The sequence below is a fragment of the Uranotaenia lowii genome, chromosome 1, assembly GCF_029784155.1.
Source record: "Uranotaenia lowii strain MFRU-FL chromosome 1, ASM2978415v1, whole genome shotgun sequence".
Taxonomy (NCBI): domain Eukaryota; kingdom Metazoa; phylum Arthropoda; class Insecta; order Diptera; family Culicidae; genus Uranotaenia; species Uranotaenia lowii.
The window spans coordinates 186354910-186380891 of record NC_073691.1 but is presented as its reverse complement, the minus strand read 5'-3'; the positions used below and the strand labels follow the sequence as shown (position 1 = coordinate 186380891).

The 25982-nt window shown below is 33.0% G+C and overlaps 1 long non-coding RNA gene across 1 annotated transcript in view; it reads right to left on the bottom strand.

Annotated features, from left to right (window-relative positions):
* Nucleotides 1-17267, bottom strand: part of LOC129740113 (uncharacterized) — a 33598-nt gene extending 16331 nt beyond the window's left edge. Inside the window, exon 1 of the long non-coding RNA XR_008736113.1 lies at nt 16903-17267. This is a non-coding gene — a long non-coding RNA (uncharacterized LOC129740113). The remainder of the gene's footprint in view (nt 1-16902) is intronic.
* Between the last annotated feature and the right edge of the window lie 8715 nt (nt 17268-25982).

The following is a 25982-nucleotide window of genomic DNA, read 5'->3' as shown; positions in this document are numbered from 1 at the left end:
CCGAATCGACTCAGTCTAATGGGCCATCTTACCCTACTGGTGCGTCTTGTACAGTTTTCCCCTACGTACATATTCGGTCGGGATTCGACCAGACCGAACTGAACGCCAATTTGAAAAAAAAAAAAAAATAGTTTTCTATTGTAGCGAATTTGAAACATGATAAATTATCTATCCAATGCAAATCAGAATATTTTTTCTATTTGTTATGCTTATATTTCAAAATTTCAATGTTGCAGACAGTGGAAATAGCAAAAATGATTTGCGCCAAAGAGAACTGAGAGTCACCTAAGAGTGTGTTGTTTTTTTCGATTCTAAAGTGTTGGTTTTATCGATTCTTAACAGTCCTCCGGCTTGTCAAGAATTAATATCTGATAAATTAAATGATAAAAAAAACGTTTCCGTGTCTTGATTTTTGTTGAAAAAGGTAAGTGATACTATTCTTTTTTCGCACCTTTTTCACATTTTTGGTCCTCAACACCAATTGCTTCATCCATAAACAAAGTAAACTTATGCTTGATTTATCCGTTGAACGATTTAAAATAAATTGTAGTAGAAATTTTTTATGATTTTCAATCATTCGTATTTCACAAGCAAAATACATAGTGGCACTACTCTTGTTTCGTTCACTGTGTATGATTGGAGTTTCCGGGAAATTCATAGGATTAAAAGGTGAACCCCATCATCAACTTTTCAATCAATTTTCGAGTCGATGAATGCCTACCCATGCAACAATCTTGTTCCAGAATATTCCGCCGCCCGTTCAAAGTTGTGAGAGTCCTGGTATCACTTCATTCATGCCATGATTTCCGCTCTCTGAATATTCAACATTGTCGAAGCTCAGCTTTCATCCACACATCAACAGATTCCTGGCCCAAGCACAATCGAAAGAGGAGGAAAATTCCCGGCGGGGAGCCTCGATGTGCGCATGTGTGTTTTTCCCAGGGCCATCTGCCTGCCATCCAGCCAGCCAGGAGGACGAAGACGAAGGTCCTGCTGAAAGATGTTATCTAGGTAGCTAGCAACCGGAAACAGTCACTTGAAGGTTAAAGGGGGGGGGGGGGCAGGAAATGGTGAAAATTTCAATCCACGATGGTTCGGAAAACTTCGATCGACACTGTACGGCGACGGGTGGAAATATTAATAACCCCACTTTGTGCCTACCAGTAAGTAATGCAAATAAATTCCGGCCATCGTACCGGTCAGATTGCGCCCAACTCCAGCTCTCCCGGATTTTGACGGGTAAACCTGACTTGTTGACCCGACCGCAACGGCTACCCCAAAACTCACCAAAGAAGTAGTAGGCGGTGGGCGTTTGTTTGCCCAAATAAATGTTCCTGGCTTCCGCCTACTTTGGATTAGGCAAGTCAGTGTTTCCGAAATAAATAAAACTGTGACAAAAAAATACGAAATTCCCTAGTGGGCACGTGGCCAATTCTGAACGGGATTTCGTTCTGTTATTCTTCCCAAACGAATGCTTTGATCTGTCTTTTCATCCAAATGAGCCTACTTAGACTGCTTAGACAGACGCTCAAAAGGACGACCAAAATCAATGTTTGGCTAATGGTCTGGAAAGATTATCCGCAACGGCTCAACGGTCATCGATCGTTGAGAATGGCTGAGAAAAGATTAAGTATGCGTAGACAAGCGGTAAAAATGGAAAACCATTGCCGGGAATGTTTACCTTACCCGAAAGCAAAGGGCAAATAAAAAAAACAGAAAGAAGGTGTCACTGATCTGTGATAATCTTTGCTTGTTTCTCGAAAGCTGTTTTCGACTTTTGAATAACTGAGGCTAATCTGTTTTTGTACTATTGACTTTGAGAGCGCTACCGAAGATTATCGGGCGAAAGCATTGTTTGGTCTTTTCAAGTTATTATTTGTAAACATTCGCATATAAATAGCAAAAAGTGTGGATCATTGGTTATTCTGAAGAAAAGTAATTGACAATTTTGACAATTTTGACAATTTTGACAATTTTGGCAATTTTGACAATTTTGACAATTTTGACAATTTTGAAATTTTTGACAATTTTGACAATTTTTAAAATTTTAGCAATTTTGACAATCTTGACAATTTTGACAATTTTGACAATTTTGACAATTTTGACAATTTTGACAATTTTGGCAATTTTGACAATTTTGACAATTTTGACAATTTTGACAATTTTGACAATTTTGACAATTTTGACAATTTTGACAATTTTCACAATTTTGACAATTTTGACAATTTTGACAATTTTGACAATTTTGACAATTTTGACAATTTTGACAATTTTGACAATTTTGACAATTTTGACAATTTTGACAATTTTGACAGTTTTGACAATTTTGACAATTTTGACAATTTTGACAATTTTGACAATTTTGACAATTTTGACAATTTTCACAATTTTGACAATTTTGACAATTTTGACAATTTTGACAATTTTGACAATTTTGACAATTTTGACAATTTTGACAATTTTGACAATTTTGACAATTTTGACAATTTTGACAATTTTGACAGTTTTGACAATTTTGACAATTTTGACAATTTTGACAATTTTGACAATTTTGACAATTTTGACAATTTTGACAATTTTGACAATTTTGACTATTTTGACAATTTTGACAATTTTGACAATTTTGACAATTTTGACAATTTTGACAATTTTGACAATTTTGACAATTTTGACAATTTTGACAATTTTGACAATTTTTACAATTTTAACAATTTTTACAATTTTTACAATTTTTACAATTTTTACAATTTTGACAATTTTGACAATTTTGACAATTTTGACAATTTTGGCAGTTTTGAAAATTTTGACAATTTTGACAATTTTGACAATTCTGACAATTTTGACAATTTTGACAATTTTGGCAATTTTGACAAAATTGACAATTTTGACAATTTTGACAATTTTGACAATTTTGATAATTTTGACAATTTTGACAATTTTGACAATTTTGACAATTTTGACAATTTTGACAGTTTTGACAATTTTGACAATTTTGACAATTTTCACAATTTTGACAATTTTGACAATTTTGACAATTTTGACAATTTTTACAATTTTTACAATTTTTACAATTTTTACAATTTTTACAATTTTTACAATTTTTACAATTTTTACAATTTTTACAATTTTTACAATTTTGACAATTTTTACAATTTTGACAACTTTGACAATTTTGACAATTTTGACAATTTTGACAATTTTGACAATTTTGACAATTTTGACAATTTTGACAATTTTGACAATTTTGACAATTTTGACAATTTTGACAGTTTTGAAAATTTTGACAATTTTGACAATTTTGACAATTTTGACAATTTTGGCAATTTTGACAATTTTGACAATTTTGACAATTTTGACAATTTTGACAATTTTGACAATTTTGACAATTTTGACAATTTTGACAATTTTGACAATTTTGACAATTTTGACAATTTTGACAATTTTGACAATTTTGACAATTTTGACAATTTTGACAATTTTGACAATTTTGACAATTTCGACAATTTTGACAATTTTGACAATTTTGACAATTTTGACAATTTTGACAATTTTGACAATTTTGACAATTTTGACAATTTTGACAATTTTGACAATTTTGACAATTTTGACAATTTTGACAATCTTGACCATTTTGACAGTTTTGAAAATTTTGACAATTTTAACAATTTAAACCATTTTGACAATTTTGACAATTTTGACAATTTTGACAATTTTGACAATTTTGACAATTTTGACAATTTTGACAATTTTGACAATTTTGACAATTTTGACAATTTTGACAATTTTGACAATTTTGACAATTTTGACAATTTTGACAATTTTGACAATTTTGACAATTTTGACAATTTTGACAATTTTGACAATTTTGACAATTTTGACAATTTTGACAATTTTGACAATTTTGACAATTTTGACAATTTTGACAATTTTGACAATTTTGACAATTTTGACAATTTTGACAATTTTGACAATTTTGACAATTTTGACAATTTTGACAATTTTGACAATTTTGACAATTTTGACAATTTTGACAATTTTGACTATTTTGACAATTTTGACAATTTTGACAATTTTGACAATTTTGACAATTTTGACAATTTTGACAATTTTGACAATTTTGACAATTTTGACAATTTTGACAATTTTGACAATTTTGACAATTTTGACAATTTTGACAATTTTGACAATTTGACAATTTTGACAATTTTGACAATTTTGACAATTTTGACAATTTTGACAATTTTGACAATTTTGACAATTTTGACAATTTTGACAATTTTTACAATTTTTACAATTTTGACAATTTGTACAATTTTGACAATGTTGAGAATTTTGACAATTTTGACAATTTTGACAATTTTGACAATTTTGACAATTTTGACAATTTTGACAATTTTGACAATTTTGACAATTTTGACAATTTTGACAATTTTGACAATTTTGACAATTTTGACAATTTTGACAATTTTGACAATTTTGACAATTTTGACAATTTTGACAATTTTGACAATTTTGACAATTTTGACAATTTTGACAATTTTGACAATTTTGACAATTTTGACAATTTTGACAATTTTGACAATTTTGACAATTTTGACAATTTTGACAATTTTGACAATTTTGACAATTTTGACAATTTTGACAATTTTGACAATTTTGACAATTTTGACAATTTTGACAATTTTGACAATTTTGACAATTTTGACAATTTTGACAATTTTGACAATTTTGACAATTTTGACAATTTTGACAATTTTGACAATTTTGACAATTTTGACAATTTTGACAATTTTGACAATTTTGACAATTTTGACAATTTTGACAATTTTGACAATTTTGACAATCTTGACCATTTTGACAGTTTTGAAAATTTTGACAATTTTAACAATTTTAACCATTTTGACAATTTTGACAATTTTGACAATTTTGACAATTTTGACAATTTTGACAATTTTGACAATTTTGACAATTTTGACAATTTTGACAATTTTGACAATTTTGACAATTTTGACAATTTTGACAATTTTGACAATCTTGACCATTTTGACAGTTTTGAAAATTTTGACAATTTTAACAATTTTAACCATTTTGACAATTTTGACAATTTTGACAATTTTGACAATTTTGACAATTTTGACAATTTTGACAATTTTGACAATTTTGACAATTTTGACAATTTTGACAATTTTGACAATTTTGACAATTTTGACAATTTTGACAATTTTGACAATTTTGACAATTTTGACAATTTTGACAATTTTGACAATTTTGACAATTTTGACAATTTTGACAATTTTGACAATTTTGACAATTTTGACAATTTTGACAATTTTGACAATTTTGACAATTTTGACAATTTTGACAATTTTGACAATTTTGACAATTTTGACAATTTTGACAATTTTGACAATTTTGACAATTTTGACAATTTTGACAATTTTGACAATTTTGACAATTTTGACAATTTTGACAATTTTGACAATTTTGACAATTTTGACAATTTTGACAATTTTGACAATTTTGACAATTTTGACAATTTTGACAATTTTGACAATTTTGACAATTTTGACAATTTTGACAATTTTGACAATTTTGACAATTTTGACAATTTTGACAATTTTGACAATTTTGACAATTTTGACAATTTTGACAATCTTGACCATTTTGACAGTTTTGAAAATTTTGACAATTTTAACAATTTTAACCATTTTGACAATTTTGACAATTTTGACAATTTTGACAATTTTGACAATTTTGACAATTTTGACAATTTTGACAATTTTGACAATTTTGACAATTTTGACAATTTTGACAATTTTGACAATTTTGACAATTTTGACAATTTTGACAATTTTGACAATTTTGACAATTTTGACAATTTTGACAATTTTGACAATTTTGACAATTTTGACAATTTTGACAATTTTGACAATTTTGACAATTTTGACAATTTTGACAATTTTGACAATTTTGACAATTTTGACAATTTTGACAATTTTGACAATTTTGACAATTTTGACAATTTTGACAATTTTGACAATTTTGACAATTTTGACAATTTTGACAATTTTGACAATTTTGACAATTTTGACAATTTTGACAATTTTGACAATTTTGACAATTTTGACAATTTTGACAATTTTGACAATTTTGACAATTTTGACAATTTTGACAATTTTGACAATTTTGACAATTTTGACAATTTTGACAATTTTGACAATTTTGACAATTTTGACAATTTTGACAATTTTGACAATTTTGACAATTTTGACAATTTTGACAATTTTGACAATTTTGACAATTTTGACAATTTTGACAATTTTGACAATTTTGACAATTTTGACAATCTTGACCATTTTGACAGTTTTGAAAATTTTGACAATTTTAACAATTTTAACCATTTTGACAATTTTGACAATTTTGACAATTTTGACAATTTTGACAATTTTGACAATTTTGACAATTTTGACAATTTTGACAATTTTGACAATTTTGACAATTTTGACAATTTTGACAATTTTGACAATTTTGACAATTTTGACAATTTTGACAATTTTGACAATTTTGACAATTTTGACAATTTTGACAATTTTGACAATTTTGACAATTTTGACAATTTTGACAATTTTGACAATTTTGACAATTTTGACAATTTTGACAATTTTGACAATTTTGACAATTTTGACAATTTTGACAATTTTGACAATTTTGACAATTTTGACAATTTTGACAATTTTGACAATTTTGACAATTTTGACAATTTTGACAATTTTGACAATTTTGACAATTTTGACAATTTTGACAATTTTGACAATTTTGACAATTTTGACAATTTTGACAATTTTGACAATTTTGACAATTTTGACAATTTTGACAATTTTGACAATTTTGACAATTTTGACAATTTTGACAATTTTGACAATTTTGACAATTTTGACAATTTTGACAATTTTGACAATTTTGACAATTTTTACAATTTTTACAATTTTGACAATTTGTACAATTTTGACAATGTTGAGAATTTTGACAATTTTGACAATTTTGACAATTTTGACAATTTTGACAATTTTGACAATTTTGACAATTTTGACAATTTTGACAATTTTGACAATTTTGACAATTTTGACAATTTTGACAATTTTGACAATTTTGACAATTTTGACAATTTTGACAATTTTGACAATTTTGACAATTTTGACAATTTTGACAATTTTGACAATTTTGACAATTTTGACAATTTTGACAATTTTGACAATTTTGACAATTTTGACAATTTTGACAATTTTGACAATTTTGTCAATTTTGACAATTTTGACAATTTTGACAATTTTGACAATTTTGACAATTTTGACAATTTTGACAATTTTGACAATTTTGACAATTTTGACAATTTTGACAATTTTGACAATTTTGACAATTTTGACAATTTTGACAATTTTGACAATTTTGACAATTTTGACAATTTTGACAATTTTGACAATTTTGACAATTTTGACAATTTTGACAATTTTGACAATTTTGGCAATTTTGACAATTTTGACAATTTTGACAATTTTGACAATTTTGACAATTTTGACAATTTTGACAATTTTGACAATTTTGACAATTTTGACAATTTTGACAATTTTGACAATATTGACAATTTTGACAATTTTGACAATTTTGACAATTTTGACAATTTTGACAATTTTGACAATTTTGACAATTTTGACAATTTTGACAATTTTGACAATTTTGACAATTTTGACAATTTGGACAATTTGGACAATTTTGACAATTTTGACAATTTTGACAATTTTGACAATTTTGACAATTTTGACAATTTTGACAATTTTGACAATTTTGACAATTTTGACAGTTTTGACAATTTTGACAATTTTGACAATTTTGACAATTTTGACAATTTTGACAATTTTGACAATTTTGACAATTTTGACAATTTTGACAATTTTGACAATTTTGACAATTTTGACAATTTTGACAATTTTGACAATTTTGACAATTTTGACAATTTTGACAATTTTGACAATTTTGACAATTTTGACAATTTTGACAATTTTTAAAATTTTAGCAGTTTTGACAATTTTGACAATTTTGACAATTTTGACAATTTTGACAACTTTGACCATTTTGACAATTTTGAAAATTTTGACAATTTTAACAATTTGAACCATTTTGACAATTTTGACAATTTTGACAATTTTGACAATTTTGACAATTTTGACAATTTTGACAATTTTGACCATTTTGACAATTTTGAAAATTTTGACAATTCTGATAATTCTTACAAGTATGACAATTTTGACAACTTCGCATATATGATTTTTTATCAGTTTACCAAATTTCCAAGTTTAACACATGAATGAACTCAAACACATTTAAAGAATTTTATTTCTCGTACTGTGATCAATTTTACTGTATTGATTTTAAAATCACTTTGCAAATATGTATAGAGAACTGGAAAATTATTCTCCAAAAATTTCAGTGCAAAAACCGGGCAGCCAGTTGAGGAACATGGTCGTTTTTGAGGTTAATATTCCCAAAATTAAAAAGCGTTAGTGAAACGCCATGATCTATAACACGGGTGTAATACCCGGCGGCCAAAAGGACTACAAAATAATTCGACTATTTAAAGAGATTGCTATTCATGTTTAATATCCAAAGAACACAAAGTGCAAACTCATTGAAAGGTTTTTTTTCTCAAAGTTTATTTCTAGCTTTATAAAGGTAAAATGTGCGAAAATGTATGTTTGACCTGCGTTCAATGTACAAACCCAGGACACTTATTCAGCAAATCATAATGTCGTCTGAGACTGCCAACCTCAAATCAGCTGATTGGTGCAGCTGCTGGATAACAGCTATAAAGTTGACACCAAATATCATCATTCTTGATGATTTTTTTTTCAAACCGATTGGTTATTGCTGCCTATATCAAATATGTTTCGATTTTTTCATTAAATCCAAACAATTTAAATTTTTAATTTTTTCAAATTTGAAACACCTGGATTACATTTAGAACCATCTGTTTTTCCGTATAATAATTTTTTCCGTTCGATTAGAACTAAGGAAAATTCTATTTATTCTCAACCCTCTGATCGTAAACCCCGTATACTGAATAAAACCTGGATGTTGGAAAATCCATCCCAAAAGCCAAACCCCTCCAAGCTCACTCGCCAACCAAGAATTATTTATATGTGTTGTTACATCGAAACCCACAATGTCACCCAGCCAGGCAGCAAGCTGTCAGCACTTCGAACCGAAAATCCTGGCGAACCGTGCCAAAAAAGGCAAATAAATATCGACCCGAAGCAAAAAGCTTTTCACGGTTCCATCCCTCGAACTCGAACGCCATCCTTCCATGTACGGTACATATCTTCCCCAATTCCGAGACTCAACCAAAATAGGAACAGCAGCACAAACTTCCCCAATTCGACTTCGGCAAGCAACAAATACACAACATACAAATTATTGATTTCTTCCATATAGTTTAATAGCCTACGGCTATGGGTGTTGAGGAAGACAGAAGCAAGAAGGGGGACGTTTCCTACACCCCCTTAAAAAACATTCCCCCTTTCCCTTAGCCATCTCAGCTTTTTAAATGTATGGCGAAAAGATCTTCTCTGGCCTAGGTTCTCAGGGCTCAGCGCTCAGCAGAGCACTGTTGAACATCGGCGGAGCAGAATCACAAAACTTCCTCCTCCCCCATTATCAAGTCCTTCGACATAACCCCGGTTTCAATTTTATGCCAGAAGCGCGAGTAGGTACCAACTTTGGAATCTCGTATTTGTGCGGAAATGTTTTCGCAATAGTGTCCTATAGTATCAATGCATCTAAGAGTCGTTGTTGAAAAATATAGGAAAATTTAATTTTTTTTTGCAAAATTACTATATGATTTTTTAAATAAATGTGACAATTGCTGATGCAAATTATGTTTTCCCAATTCAAATAACACACCTCAGCAGCATTGAAGATGTTATGTTATGTGTTTGTTAAACACGAATAACTTTGTCGTGTTTTCGAATTGTGGAGAAGAAACTCGTTTCAGAAGCTTATTGTAAAAAAAAATTTGACCACCCAAAACTCATTAGATAAGCCGAATATTTAGCTCACCGATTAGTTGATCTAAAGCCGAACAGGCTGAGTATTTCTATTTTTTGAATTTATTTGATAACAGTTTTAGCAAATTTGTCAAGTGATGGTGGGTTATTTTTAAAATATCCAAAAGTAATGTGTAGTTTTCCAACACACTCAACAAAACATGAGGCTTCGATCAAACATCTTCAGTCTATCTTTAACTTTAGATGCTGTCGGCCAATGCTTACAAGTATCCCTTTATTCTTCGATTATCGTTTATTCCAGATTTTATGTATATATCCGGGCTAACGAATTCGAGCCAGGTTTCCGTGATATGATTAAAAATCAATGTACCAAAAATCAATTATTATTACTGAGCCATGCTTCACTGTATTCAGAGCTCAAAATCGTAGCAGTAGATTTTTCCTTTTTCATCCATAATGCATGGATCTTCTTAAATCGAGACGCACTGTGTATCATACCGTAGTGCTCCTAGCTGTCGGATCTAGAATGTTTTGACAGTATTTTGTTTTGGAAAGTTTCCTCTATCAGTGGTGCAAATTCCATTTCGATTCGGGTTCAAAAATCGCGCAATCGTTGAAAATAGTCAAATAGACCGTGTGCACCATTTTCAAACGTTTCTGTAAGTTGCATACTATCGATCGGCAGGTTCATAGAGGAACTAAGGATCGGAAACTGCATTTGAAGGTGTTGAGAACTTTCCAGGCAACCCCGGTCGGACTATGACATCTCCAAGAAATTCAATGCCGACCGGTACACCCTCAGAAAAATTCGTCTGCGTGAAGGAATACGATCTTATTAGGCCAGTTAGCAACCAAACCGGACATTGAAGCAGAATGTTGTAGCCAAGGACGTGCCCGAAAGTTATACAACAAGGTTCCAACGAAGTACGACGGATGCATCCTCATAGAAGACGAAACGTACGTGAAGATGGATTTTGGGCAGCTTCCTGGCCAAAAATTTTATAAAGCCACTGTTCGAGTTGATGTCCCCGGCAAGTTCAAATTCGTTTTTGACGGTAATTTTGCAAGAAAGTGTTTAATCTGGCAAGGTATTTGCAGCTGCGGACGAAAATCCCCGGTTTTTGTGACAAACAAGACCATGGACTCCAAGATGTACAAGGAGGAATGCCTGACAAAACGTTTTCTTCCGTACATTAGATCTCACAAAGGACCAGTAAAGTTTTGGCCAGATTTGGCAAGCTGCCATTACGGTAAAGATGTACTACAGTGGTATCGGGACAATGGTGTGGATTTAGTCGAAAAGGACATCAACCCACCCAATTGCCCTTAATTCCATCCTATCGAAAAATATTGGGCAATTGTCAAGCAGAAGATGAAGAAGAATGGTAGGACCGCTTGGGATGCAACTGCGATGAAGAGATGGTGGAAAAAAATGAGGTCAGCGAAACTGTTTCCAAACTATGATAAGTGGTATTCGACGAAAAGTTCGATAATTCATCAAAACCACATCGAAATATTTTTTTATTATTTTTCCTTTTAAGTACAATGAAAAACCTACATTTTGAGCACAGAACATTTTTATTTCGTTTGCATAGCTTCGAGATAGGCCCGTTTTAATGTGTCCAGATTTAAGAACATCTATGCTTTAAAGTAACCGTCATTACAAAAATCGAGTAGAGTTTTCAACCAAGTTTTAGCTGCGTTTTGCTGATTACATCCAAATGAAGTAAGCGATGTCATTTTTTGTCATGAAATCTAAAAATGCGTGGCCTTAATCCCGAGCAAGGAAACGGATTGTGCACAAATGGGGCACTATGAGTTGTCTTTTAATCAGTAAACTAGCTAAGTTAAGGTTGCCAGATTGCTTGATTTTATCCGGGTTTGCCCGGGTTTTTTTTTGTACAAAATTTGGGATTAGTCCGGCCCGGCCCGGTTGCCTGGATTTCATTGAAAAATACCAGGATTTTGCCCGGATTTATTCACTTTATTTGGCAAATCATACAAAAAAAAACAAACGCCTCTAAAACGAAAATTTTTGAGCATTTTTTTTTTAAATAATCATGAAAGATATTTTGGAAGCCTAAAATGCGATTCCAAATCTATCGATGAGTTTTAATGAAAAAAAATTGAGTAATTTCAAGGTTTTGAGAAAAATTGCCCGTATATTGCCCGGATTTATGGTCTTCACTTTTGAAATCAAATACCCGAATTTGCCAGGTTTTTATGAAAAAAATTCCCGGTTTGTCCGACCCGGATTCGTGCTGAAAAAATTCTGGCAGCTAAGAAAGAAGGTGTGAGTGTCGGAGTAGTTCAAACCGCGTTGAGAAAATATGGAGAACAGAGTGCTTTCACAGATTCTCCAAGACGCAGTAGGAATCCTGGTCCTGCTGACCCTACAATGGACAAGAAAATCAAGGATTACTACAAAGAGCATCCTTCGACCTGAGTTGGAGATGTGGCTAAGAAACGAAGTTCCTCATCGACTAACGTTATGCGTGCCAAAGAGAGAATTGAACTTCAGACCCATCGGAAGCAGAAGCAGCCAAAAAGGAGTACTAAACAGGCTGTCTCCGTATAACCAAAACTCTACGATAAACTCCTGACCAAGAAATCGGGTTTTTGCCTCACAGAAGGGAAAGGATGTTCCTGCATTAATTTAAGCCATTGACACTGGAAAATTTGGAAAAAAAAAAGTTATGGTGTGGCATCCATATGTGAGATTCGTCACATCGAAACTTATTGGGCTTTGACGAAGGCAAATCTGAGAAAATTAATACAACCAGCGGACAGTGTTGAAAAATTAAGAGAAGATTGGCTTAAAGTGGTAAAAATGGTCGGAGAAAGCACTATGCATAAAAACACTACTGTGCAGTAATATTTAGAATAATTTTGTCTAAATCATTGTTTCTGTTATTTAGGAAAGAAAGTGTATTTATAATTCCCGGAACAGTCTATATGTGGATTAACCTTCAGTCTGATTGGTATCGATTCAATACTGCTTTTCGACTCGTTAAGAAATTAATTTTGATAAATTCACAGAGAAATAACGCTCTCGTAGCTAAAAACTGTATGTTGTAAGCATTTGAATATAATTTCAGTAAGACCGTATTGACCGAAATTTAAAAAAAATAATTTTTCGATTAAGCAAAAGGAATGGTACAACTTCAATTTTTAATAATAAAGTAAGATTACTCTCTTACTTATTGCTTACTATTGTTTCGAAAACAATCGATAAGCTAAAATCCAAAACATTTCTCAATTAGAAAGTGGGAAATTTTGAATACGTCGGTTCACTCGTTGGATGCTTCCTAAATTGCGCCTTTTTTAAGGCTCCTAAATATAGCACATATTGCCCATTCGAATGATATTGCCTGGTCGTTTATCCCATTGGTAGGACTGGCATCATTGAACTCAATTATTTCGTAATCAAGTTCATGGCGTTCAGTTCGGTCTGGTCGAACCCCGGCCAAGGGATGAGTGATGATACTTGATCCCTGGGGATACTTGATTCCTTCGCTATATCTCGAAACAGGAATGTCTTACAAAGATCAAATGTTCTAAAAAACCCACATGAAAAAAAAATATCAAAAATATTTATTCCAATATGACAATCATTACAGTATTATATGAAATTCACAATGCCATATTTTCAAAGCCAAAGTCAACTCTCAATTTTTTGTTAAGAAAAAAATTCCAAATTGTACGATACCAGTTAATTTTATCCCTAGAGTCCAAATAGATTTATTATCCTCCTAAATGGATCGTGATCTATGCTGTCTAATGCTAAGCACGAAAATACTAATATTTATCCAATAACTAACATTCGACCAGTAATTACCTGATAAAAAGAAAAAACAACTCTAACATTTTTATAGCTTTTATCTAAAACTTCGAAAATGGCGCCATTTATTATGTAATGACTATAGGATAGAAGACAAACTTCTAAAATTCTCTTTATCTGACACTTGCAAACTGTGAGATCAAAACTAATTACCAAAAAATAGGCATCGGTTCAAAAGGATTTTGCTTGATTTTTGCCAAGGGTTAGGGCTCCTTAAATAAAGGATAAAGCATCCTTTAGTAAAAGATCCTTTACCTTAGAAAATATCACATTTTTTTCGTCTCACGAAAATACTTCTAGTTCATTTATGGGTTCATGTATCGAAATAACTTTTGGAGCATATAAACTTGAAATTACACGTTATCAAAAATTGCAAAATACGGCTGTTTGGATTTGGATTGTTCGATCTTGGATCGATCTTTTGAACTCAGAATTCCGATTTTTTTGGATCTATTCTTAAGCCCGGAAAAGATCGATTAGATCGGTTCATTTTCGATTCGATCTTTTTTATTTTAATTTCTCGGTGAGCTGGAGATATTTGATCGAATTATGAGTTTAAATTTGATGTTAAACAGTGTCATCTGTTTATCATTTGCTTAATATCGGTACTCAAAACAAGATTGGATTTTGCGAAATTTACGGAATTTCTGTCGGCAGATTTAGATTTATTGAGCACCGATAGTTTTGTGAAACAGATTAATTAATACACCTTTGAAATTTCAAGTTCCTTTTGTTGCATTTTTTGCGAAAGGTAGCTCCATCTTGATAAAAATGGATCCTTAAGCTCCGATTGTTTTCTAGCTGGATCGATCATACGGCCGTTCATCTGAATCGATCTTGGAGGTCGATCTTTTACTGAGGATCGAAGAATCCTAGGGGAGATGCTAATTTTTTCCAAAAAGATATGATGAAAATAAGAAAAAGGGATCCACATTCTCCCCTATAGTTTAAGATTGCCACATTTTAGTATCATTTCACACATATAAGGAGTGCCTCATAGCTGAAGACGTATAAGTTCAAAAATAAACGTTGCCAGAATTTTTTCAACACGTATCCGGGCTGGAAAAACCGGGCAAGTTTATACAAGAACCTGGCAAAATCCGGAAAAAAAATCTCAAAATCCAGAGATTACTCAAAAAATATCAAGAAAAAAATTTGAATTTTTCACCAAAACTCATCAACAGATTTAACATCGTATTTTAGATTTCCAAAAAATATTTTTTGAAAAACTCATCGACAGATTGAACATCGTATTTAATTTTTTTCCAAAAATCTTTTATGAATAATAGTAGTAAACTTTGTAGTTTGAAGTAAACTTTTGCTATAAACTTTTGTATGTACGATTTCCAAAGATCAACTAATTACATTACAATGTTTCGAAAACTTATTTGAATTTCAGTCTTGAAAGCAACTTTCTATAAAATTGTTATACCTATGCCATTTATAAGTATTACCAACTTGGGTGATCTAACGTATTTGGCTCCTTAAAACCGGAAGGTATGAGTCGTTTCAAATAAAGATTTACAAAAAAAACTTGGATGACTAGAAATGTTATATATCAGCCAATCTCCCAAACGACGTATTTATTCCGATGAGGCACATAGAAACACTTCCCCCTACGATTAAAATCTACATGATGCTGCAAAGACTTTCGTTTTTAACCTCCATATGTAGAGATTCATTTACTAGAGTAGGTAAGTAATTCAGCTTTCTAGCCGGTTATCTTAAACTCAGCCTATCAGATTGCCCGTTTTTACCCGGACTAGCTTGGATATTTGCTACACAATTTAGGAAATACTCGGTCCGGTCCGGTTGCCCCGATTTCGTTAAAAAAAATGTCCGAATTTATTTCCTTTATTTGAAAAATTCAATGAACATTTTTATCTGAAAATCATGAACGGTTTTTTGGAAGTTAAAATGAAAAAAAAAAACAATATTTCCAGTGATTTTCTATTGATTATTTCTGTGGTTTTAGATGAAATTGTCCGGATTTTAGATTGAAAATTTAAAAATCAAATGCCCGGAGTTTTCAAGGTTTTTTTTAGATAAAATTGTCTGGATTTGTCCGGTCCGGTTTTGGCAACCTTATCTTAAACTGTGACCGAATCGAACCAAAAGATACGCTGAGTAGAGCTTTGACCAGATTTTTTCGGCGATACACAAAGCAAACATTTGCGCTACCGGCGCTTGTGTCACTTTTATCAATCACAAACCATCAACAGAAGCAGCAGCAGCAGCAACGACGAGTCCGCCCGTTCTGTATGACTATAAAGTGAAAGTTTTCTCGATTTCACCCGCCATTTTATGTCAGGCTTTGATATCAACGAAAAAAAAACCTTGTTGGATCTAGTTCGTTCCATTCTCTCGTGCGCTATCTCGCTTGCTCGAGCCATACCTATCTAGGAATCCTCAGCTGCCTCTCCTCTATTACATCCCTACTGTACGCCTACTGTGTGCGATGTCCTAGCGGATGTGCATATCCTTCCCTGTGCTAGGCGGGCGCCGAACTTTTTGCTTCGCTGCTGCTGCTGCTCATCAAGAAAGGGTCCGGCTGTTTCTCACCGTCGAAACCTTCCGATGATAAAAGCAAAATAAAGTGAAAGGAGAAAATGAACAGTGGGAAAAAATTGTCCACCGTATATTTGTTTCCTAGATGAAAAGCTCTCTCTGCTCGGAGCAACAGAAGCAAAAGTTAGAGGATATATTCCATGGTTCAATTTCTGCCAAACAACAAGCTGGAACCATGGAAAGGACTATTTCGCTACCCCCCAGCCTATCGTTCAACGCGAGACCAAGCGGGGTTGAAATCGCGCGAGAGAGGAAAGCCAAAATAGCATTACACATGCGTAGATCATTAAACTTTTCGTCACAGCAGCCCAAGCCCCGTACCTTCGAAACTTAGCAGGCCTGAAGATTCGATGGCCAGATTCGTTTGAAGGTTATTTGAAAATTGAACTTTCTTCGCGATCGAATATATTTCTTCCATGGAGTCAATGTACTTACCATGACAGCCGGTCGATAAGCACCCCTTAAAACTGGTTGGTTGGGGTCCCTCTAGGAAACTTCACTCCAAAATTCTTCCTTTCTTTGAAAATCTGGAATCCGGATCCTTAGATCCTAACCTCCGCAGGCACTGATAAAAATAGCAATCCTCAGAAGAGCACTTCAATTTTACACACTACACTCCTATCGAACATGAAGCAGAGGATGAAAAAAAAACAGAGCCAACTATCAAAGCTGGCCGTCCCCGACCGGGAATTTTGTCCACCACAACCTGCTCACACAAAGCCTACTCTACTGCCGTTTTGCCCCAGAAGAGCCGCCCGTTGTGTTAGAAGTCAAGAAATCAACTAAATTTGTGAGACACTTCCTCGCTAGGGGCGAACCTTCCGAATGACGATATGGTCTGGCCTAGCCGTGCAAGATATCCGGATGGATTGCGCGCCCCGTAGCACTCTCTCTCTCGCTAGCTGGCTCTTTCTCTTTCTCGCTGTCCCTTCCATCAGGCCAATATGTATGCCAATGTTTTTTTTGGGTAAATATCTATCTTCTACAACCATTTCCATTGAAGATATCATAGTGCCGTCAGTAACCCTCGATCCCAGCACAGCAGCAGTGACTCCATAAAATCATTGACGACAATCGTCATTGAGGCGATAGCTGTTTTTCACAGCCTCTCTCCCTCTCTGTGAGAACATAGGATTATATTTCCCAAGGTGAGTCTTTGCGTAGCTCCGCAGGTTGGCGGAACGATGATGATGATTATTGGCCAAGTGATCCGGAGAGCGGGCCAAAAATATGGGCCTGGTTCCAAAATCGTGCCGTCGCGTCGTGTGGGTATCGCTGGGCCAGTGGCGTGCCTTTGGTTCTATTGGTCAAAAGCACGTTTGCGGAAGGTAATTCAATTCAAACAGCTACAACTTGACAACCACTTGATAGGTTTTCACAGACCGATGAGGAGCAAAGGCGCACCAACACAAACATGCTTTCTGAAAAATATGCCCTCGACTCACGATTTCACCATCTTTGCAAACCTTTTCCTATAAAGCACATCTGATGTTTGCCTGTCCAATTATTCCTAATAAAGATACAATTTTCCAGCAAGGTTTTCAACTCGCCGCTCCTCGTGACGTGTCAAAAACGTGATAAACCAAACGTATTTAAGGGTATAAGTGCATAAAAGCTTACTTCGAAAAAACACGGCTTTCAGTTGTTGTGAAATCCCTTCATCAATACATTTTTCAAAAATTTGTATTTTTCTTTCGAGCGTGAAAATTAGTAACTAAAATTATAAAAATCTTAAAATCATAGTTTGAAATATGAAGAATTGTTTGGCAGTTTACCCTCTTGGCTCTGACGGCCTCATTTATCGAAGACTAGCTGACCCGGTGTGCTTTGCTACCCCTTCCGAGGAAAAAATTAAAATTTAAATAAATTTTTTAAAATAAAATTTTAGCAGCGAACTATTTTTCATGACATCTAGATAGTCTTGAGCAGGGCCGTAGGAAGAACCGACTCATGGGGGGGGTTTTGGTGACTGATTATTTACCTACGATTTTTTGCCCATCAATGCACGGATACAAAAAAAGCAAATTATGTTTGTAACTATATGATTATTCATTTTAAAATACTTTTTCAAATCGTAACTTTAGAAAATTGGTCCTACACCTTGAAAGGTGAGCTAGATTCGCTTTCATCGATGGTTACAATCTTTGAATTTGTATAAGAGTCTGGTAGGACAAACTTTGTTGATTTGGGCATAAAACAAGCTATTTTTAGGAGAGTCATTATTTCTTAAAAAAAACTTATTCTATAATCAGATCAAACAAGCCCAATCTTCCAAACTATTTTTCAAATTTAAAGATTAAAAATTTTTGATGAAAAAAAAAACAATAACAAAGAAAAAAAAATCATCAGATTTTCGGATCAAATTTTCTACATGCAACTTGAAACAAATTAAAGATTTTAGTATGAAATTTGGTTTAAAAAACTGCAATATTAAAACATTGCTGACCAAATATGAGATATCTCGTTTTTTCGCTAGCCGCTAGTATGCTCGATTAAAAAGAATAATTCAAACGTTATGAATTTAATTATGAAACTTCATTCTACAAAATTCAACACCACACTTCCCGTTACTCAAATATCTAAAATAAATTATCAGAATTTTGTATATTGGTTTCTGAAACATAAAATTCCGTATTTTGGTGTCCCTAATGTGTTATTTATACACTGGGAAAATATAGAATTTTGGGCAGATTTTTTTTAGATGAAAAGAAGATGTTTCTTTAACAGCAAATATTTTTCATAAAGATTCCATTCCATAATGGAAATCCGGTGGATGATTTTTTAAATGAAATTTGGGTTTTTTTTTATAAAAAAAAACTCAAATTTGACCTTTAATTTGTGATTTTCAGCTGAATTGTGTTAAAAAACTATTTTTTTTTTAAATTGAAATCTGTAAATTGAATTGACAAGCAATTTTAACACATTAAGGATCAGGAAGTAATCAATGATGAGAAACGCAGAAATTCGGCATTCTTTATCTCAGAAACCCCTGGATAAAATTTTACTACTATAGCTTTTTTAAGTTACAATTCGAATTTTGTCGAATAAAGTTTAACACTAAAATTAATTCCATTCGAGTTATACTTCAAAGTTTACTGTTGGAAAGCGAAAAGAACAAGATATCTTATATCTGGTCAGCAATATGTTAAGTTCATGATCTCTTGATTTCTTCAAAAATTTATGTTGATTGTAAAATTTATTTAAAAGCTATATTTATTTCTGAATTTTGAATCTGCATTCTGAATCAAAATTCTGAAGCTGAATTCAAAAATTACGCTTTGAATCTGTATCCGATTTTTCATACGATTTCTGAAATGTACAAAAAATACGATTCACGAATCTCAATCCAGATTGGAATTTTATGAGTAAGTTTTAGAGCCCTCATTCATGAATCTATAATTAAAACTCTGTAATTCAGGTTTAATTTAAATTCACTATTTAAATTTTTTATTTTTTATTTGTTTTGTGAATAAGAATTAAAATATAAATCTAAAAGATCTGAACCTGATTTTTCAATTTTGGATTGTCTTTTCTGAATTTTGTGTGAGAATAAAGTTTAAGAACTTCGAAATTGAATATTAAACAAATTTCCTCTTTTTTCATATCCAGAAAACTATTATCAAAATATTGAAAATGCATTAGATCTCGAAAAATATGATTCAAATTTTATATTAAATGCAAATCCAAATTTGAACCAGGATTTCAAAGCAGCTTTTTATTTCTGATTTCCTATGATGAACTGAAATTCAAGAATCCTGAACTGGATACAAAATCTGAAATACGAATATAGTAATAAAATTTTGGTTATGGGAATTATGGAATCAGAACCTCAGAAATAGGTTTAACTTAATTCAAAACTTAATATTCAGACCTGAACTCCGATGAAGTGAGAAAATTTTGAAAAAGTGTTTCAAAATTTTGGACTAGGGTTGAGTTTTTGAGGTTTTAGCATTAGTTTTTAGTCTACGTAGATTGTTACTTTTGATTCACCTTACTCTATTATCATAATTTACTTCTGAATTTGAAATTTTGAATGTAGAGTAGAATACCTCGTTTGCTGTTTTGGGTCCTCATGGGGGGGTTTAACCCCCAAAACCCCCCTCGTTTCTACGGCCATGGTCTTGAGTCTCAACGTAACTTGAAGGTTTTAAGGTTGAAAAAAATATGAGGGATTTTCAATGCAATAAATAAACCCTTTAAATTCAAAAATCGCCCCTTTTTGAAGCGGGAGGAGTGTTTAGATACAGGCAAATTTGAACATAATTAAAAAGTATGCCAGACTTTATGAAAACACTAAGACATTGGTTTCATTGATAATATGTATGTTACATTTATTAAATATGAGAGTCTTCATTATATGAAATGGGAAGCGTCAATCAATACAATATATTTTCTAATTTTAAATAAAAATCCGAGGATTCGAGATTTTCAATTTCTTGTTAATTCTATATGGGAGCCCCCTCCCTCTTTTCGGATTGAAGGGAAGGGGTATGAAAGTGTAATAGAAACCATTCTCGATCTTGAAAATGACTTCACACCAAATTTTGCTTTGATGGGTTCAATAGTTTCCAAAAATTGTTCAAATTGTGTTTAAATTTTTAATAATCTTGTATGGGAGCCCCTCTCCTCTTCCCCCTCTGTTAAGTCAGAGCGGTTTGAGAATGTTTTAGAAAATATCTCTGACCCCAAAAAACTCTTACACACAAAATTGCACATTCATCGGTTTAGTAGTTTTCGAGTCTATGGAGAACAGACAGACAGACAAACATTCATTTTTATATAGATGAGTGCCCTTATTATATAAATGGAAAGAGTCTTTCAATACAAAATTTCCTGTTTGCCAAATCACTAATTCATCTCATCATGTTAGAACGATAATATTCATTATTTTAAACATTTGTTGTTAACATAATTTGTTTGAAAATTGTTCGAATTTAGTCATGTTTTTGAAAATTTTGTACGGGAGCCCCGTTTACAAAAACAGTAAAAGTATAAAAATCTTTATATAATCTCATGACATCAAGAATTTTATTATGTGCGAAATTTGGTCGAAATCGTTTGGAAATTGCTCGAGTTCTGATATATTTTATAATGAACATGTATGAAACCCCCTCCCTTTCCTACTGGTCCAAATACATCAAAATCCACCCACACCAAAATAAATAATTGAATTATGTCAAAATACGTTTGTGTGGGTAATTTGATGAAAATTACTAATAATTTGTATGAATTGTGTCATATTTTATGTATATTTTGTATGGGAGCCCTCCTCTTTCTCGAGTCGGAGGGAGTCCAAACTATTATAGAAACCATTTCCGACTCCAAAAACCCTCACATGTCAACGGTACAGTAGTTTCCGAGTCTATTGGGAACAGACAGACAGACAGACAAACATTCATTTTTATAAATAAAGATGACCTGGAACCGAAAACATTAAACAACGAGTGTAACCCTGATTTTGTCATGCAGCTATTTTATCTAGTGGTCTCAAATGCCAAAACGCACGTTCACCCATATTGAAAAAAGTTTTGACAGCTGGCTAAAATGTTTACGAAAAAGGGGGTCCAGGGATGCCAGATATTTGAGATCAAAAATCAGAGAAATTTGGAAAGAAAAAGTCTATGTATGTCTGTGCCCAAGCTAATCGTAGACCAAGGATCAAAAGATTTAAAACCAAATTAGGTTTTAGTTTTTTTTTGTTTTATCAAAATTATACTCCCGAAAACAAAGAAATCCGTATTTTGCAAAAAAAATCAGAGCATCTGGCATTCCAGCCAGCCAACAGCCAGCAGTCAAATTTCGGCTGCGTTTCGCCCCCACCACTGCATCCTACTCTCGTCTACTGTTTGCCAAAGTGAGACCACCATACTAGATTCATCATTGCCACGATTTTGCCGTCGTTTTCAATCAGATCTGAAATCGCGTTTATTGACATCATTCTCAAGGGAGAAGAAGCAATAATTTATGGCACTGATAATGATAGTGAAGGTGATTTATAAATGACAGAAATATTCGATTTTTTGTTCAATTTCTGATGTACTTTTTTTTTTAATATATTACATAAATAATGTTGGTACACGGTGAAAAAAGTATAGTTTTCCTTACTATATTCCACTTGTATTCAACTATATTTTTGATTGATTTTCGACCAAGTATAAATCTGAAGATTTCAACTATATTCAATTCAAACAGAGCTGCATATTGTTTCCACAGGAAAACAGAAAAAAAAGCACAAATAACGCTCAAATGTCAAAAATCACAGACCAGTGGGTAGGTAATAACTTTTGTTTCTTCAGAATGATCCTTATATAAACAGTCTTTAAGGAAGTTTAGCATTGATCAGGTTTACAAATTTCATCAAACTTAGTATGTCTTATCTATAAAACAATAGTTTTGTTGATTTAGTTTGATTCTGGCACGAATTTTTATTTTAAACGATAATAGTTCTTTAAAAAAATGCTCAGTTTTTTTGGTCGAAAAGTAAAAAAATGCAGCGGCGAATTTCTCTAATTTTACTGGTTGTGCTAAACGTAAAAACTTATGCTACACAAATAACACACGACGTATTACAGGACACCACACTTAACGTTTTTACGTACGGAAAAAGGAATTAAATTTACCTTTTTTACCGAATTTCTATCTGCCTGGACTTTATCTAGTGGTGTCCTCAATAATGCAGATTCTTTTCTTCGCGGTGGCACTTCTGATTCAGTGTAAACATAAACAAATATGAACATTTAGTCAGTTTTAAACGAATAGTATAAGGTAATAGTTTTTTTTAACTTGACGAGTTTCGATACAATTACTGATGAAGTTTTGAAACACAGTCTAAAACTTATTCGCTATTTCCTTCAAACTTGCTTAAAGTACTAAATGCTGTTCAATCAGAAACACAGACGTCACACATAAAACTACACGATGCATAATGGCTGCTGCTAAGCGGCATGTAAGCTTATTTTGTCAAAACTAACGCGCCTTATAATGAATAATAAAATTTTAAGTTTTGAGCTACATTCTAAAAATCTGCTACAAAAAGAGGTTTCAAAATCGGTCCAGAAGGCAATTTGACCAAATCAATTGACATTTCAAAAGCAACGGGACAGCTTGGAATTGACATTTCAAGCGAGGGGACAGCTTGGAATTGAAAGGCGAGTTGAGAGGACAGCCTGATCAAATTGATAGGAATTTCAAGTGAGTTGAGAGAACAGCTTGAAATTTATTGGCGAGTTGCGAGGACAGCCTGAACAAATGGATAGAAATTTCAAGCGAGTTTAGAGGACAGCTTTATTAATGGCGAGTTGAGAGGACAGCCTGAATAACATATTGAAATTTCAAGCAAGTTGAGAGGACAGCTTGAAATTGAAAGGCGAGTTTGAGAGGGCAACCTGAACAAATCGATTGAAAATTCAAACGAGTAGAGAGGACAGCTTGGAGTTGAAAGGCGAGTTGAGAGGACAACCTGAACAAATCGTTAGAAATTTCTAGTGAGTTGAAAGGACAGCTTGAAATTGAAAGGGGAGTTGAGAGTATAGCCTGAACAAATTGATAGAAATTTCATTCAAGTTGAGAGAACAGCTTGAAATTTAAAAGCGGGTTGAGAGGACAGCTTTATTGATGGCGAGTTGAGGGGACAGCCTGAATAATCTATTGAAATTTCAAGCGAGTTAAGAGAACAGTTTGGAATTGAAAGGCGAGTTGAGGGGAATGCCTGAACAAAACTATAAAAATTTAAAGCGAGTTTAGAAGACAGCTTGAAATGAAAAGCGGGTGAGGACAGCCTTAAAAATGGATTGAAATTTCAAGCGAGTTGGGAAGGCAACTTGAAACTGAAATGCGAGTTGAGAGGATAGCCAAATCGATAGTAATATTTAGCGAGTTGAGGCAACAGCTTTCAATTGAAAGGCGATTTAAGACGACAACCTGAACAATTCGATAGAAATTCAAAGGAAATTTTGAAATTTATTGGCGAGTTGCTTATTCATATACATTTATCAGCATTTACTTCCATACCGTGTGTATCGCTCCATAATAACAAGCGGTCGATGTCCTCCTGAAGTGCAGCACAATCCAGTATCGATTCGACGGTCCGGTAGATTTTAACGCATTGCGGACCAAATACGAGATATCTCATTTTCTGGCTTGAAGCGAGTGAGCTTCAATGAGAATCATAACTCAAATGTGATACCTACATTTTAAAAAGCAATTTTATTCTACACAATTGTGCACAACACATTCGATAAATCAAAGATACTAAATTTTTAGAATTTGATTCAGTCGTTTTAGGATAGAAAATGCCAAAAAGTACGTAATAGTAGCGGTCCAAGATGACTACTCTACGGGACACCAAAAGGCATGTCGAAAACAAAGAGTGAGTTCCACGAATGTTGGGCTCATAGGCTCTTCAAAAAATAGTCAAACCGGGCAGGGAGCAGTTGATTGTCATTGCCACTAACAAATTCACAATCGATGAGAGGGGTTGCCAGAATAAAAGTAAAGTCGAATAAAATTTAGAAATGTCTCTTTTTAAACTTAACAATCTAAAATTCAAAAGTTGTTTAGAATGTTGGCTTTATCACTATACATACCTCAGCTGTGCCGGTTAAATTACAAACTTAAAGTAAGTTGTTGTTACGTTTATTGCCTTCATTAATGCAACTTATGCGAGCGCTCTGGAGATCCTTTAGGAATGGATGTCCAGAGCAAAAACCATCATTTTAGGAGGAATTTGAAACATGAACATAAGCATTTCCTCTTAAATCCATCCGAAAGCATAACAAATATGTTTGCCTTAAACATTAAAAAGCTCAACTGAAAAATAAACTTTTCGAGAGAATTTATCAAAACCCATTGGGCTGCCAATGGACAAGTTTCACTGTCGTCGTCGGCCTTCGAGGGAAAGTTTAATGGTTCAAGCCCACTTTCTTAGTATGAGTGGTCTTCCATGTGACCCTGAATGGCAAAAAAAAATCCGTATGCTACGAGCGCATAATTATGTTCCTTTCTGCTTCGCTCTGCTCTCGCAAAACATAATCATGCAATGTTTCTCTCCTCAACATAGTCATCGACACCATCATCATCGTGAGGTGGCAACAACATGGAGGTCGATCATCATCATCATTGGCAGATGGGCCGCGTAAAAGAGAGCAGAGAGAGTAAGGGAGAACACACAAACCACCAGTATGCTTCTGGGGGTAAGAAGGGAAAATCATCAAAACTAGGCTTCGTTCGCCGTTAAAACCCATAAATGATGGTGTAGCCTTTTTCGGAACCAAACATGAAGCAGAAAAAAATGCCAGAATTTGCCCAAGCAATGGATGGGTTTTGCTAACTTTGAACCGATCAGTCGAGCGGTGTTGTTGCCGGAATTTGGCGGATCTGCTTTCCCGGAGGACGAATTTATGCAGGCCTAGGCTTACGAAGGATGTCCGGTAACGTGACAACCCATATAAGTATACCCTGATGTTGATCTCATATTTGATAGGTGCACTTTAATCCAAACGGTGTTTATTTTTCAG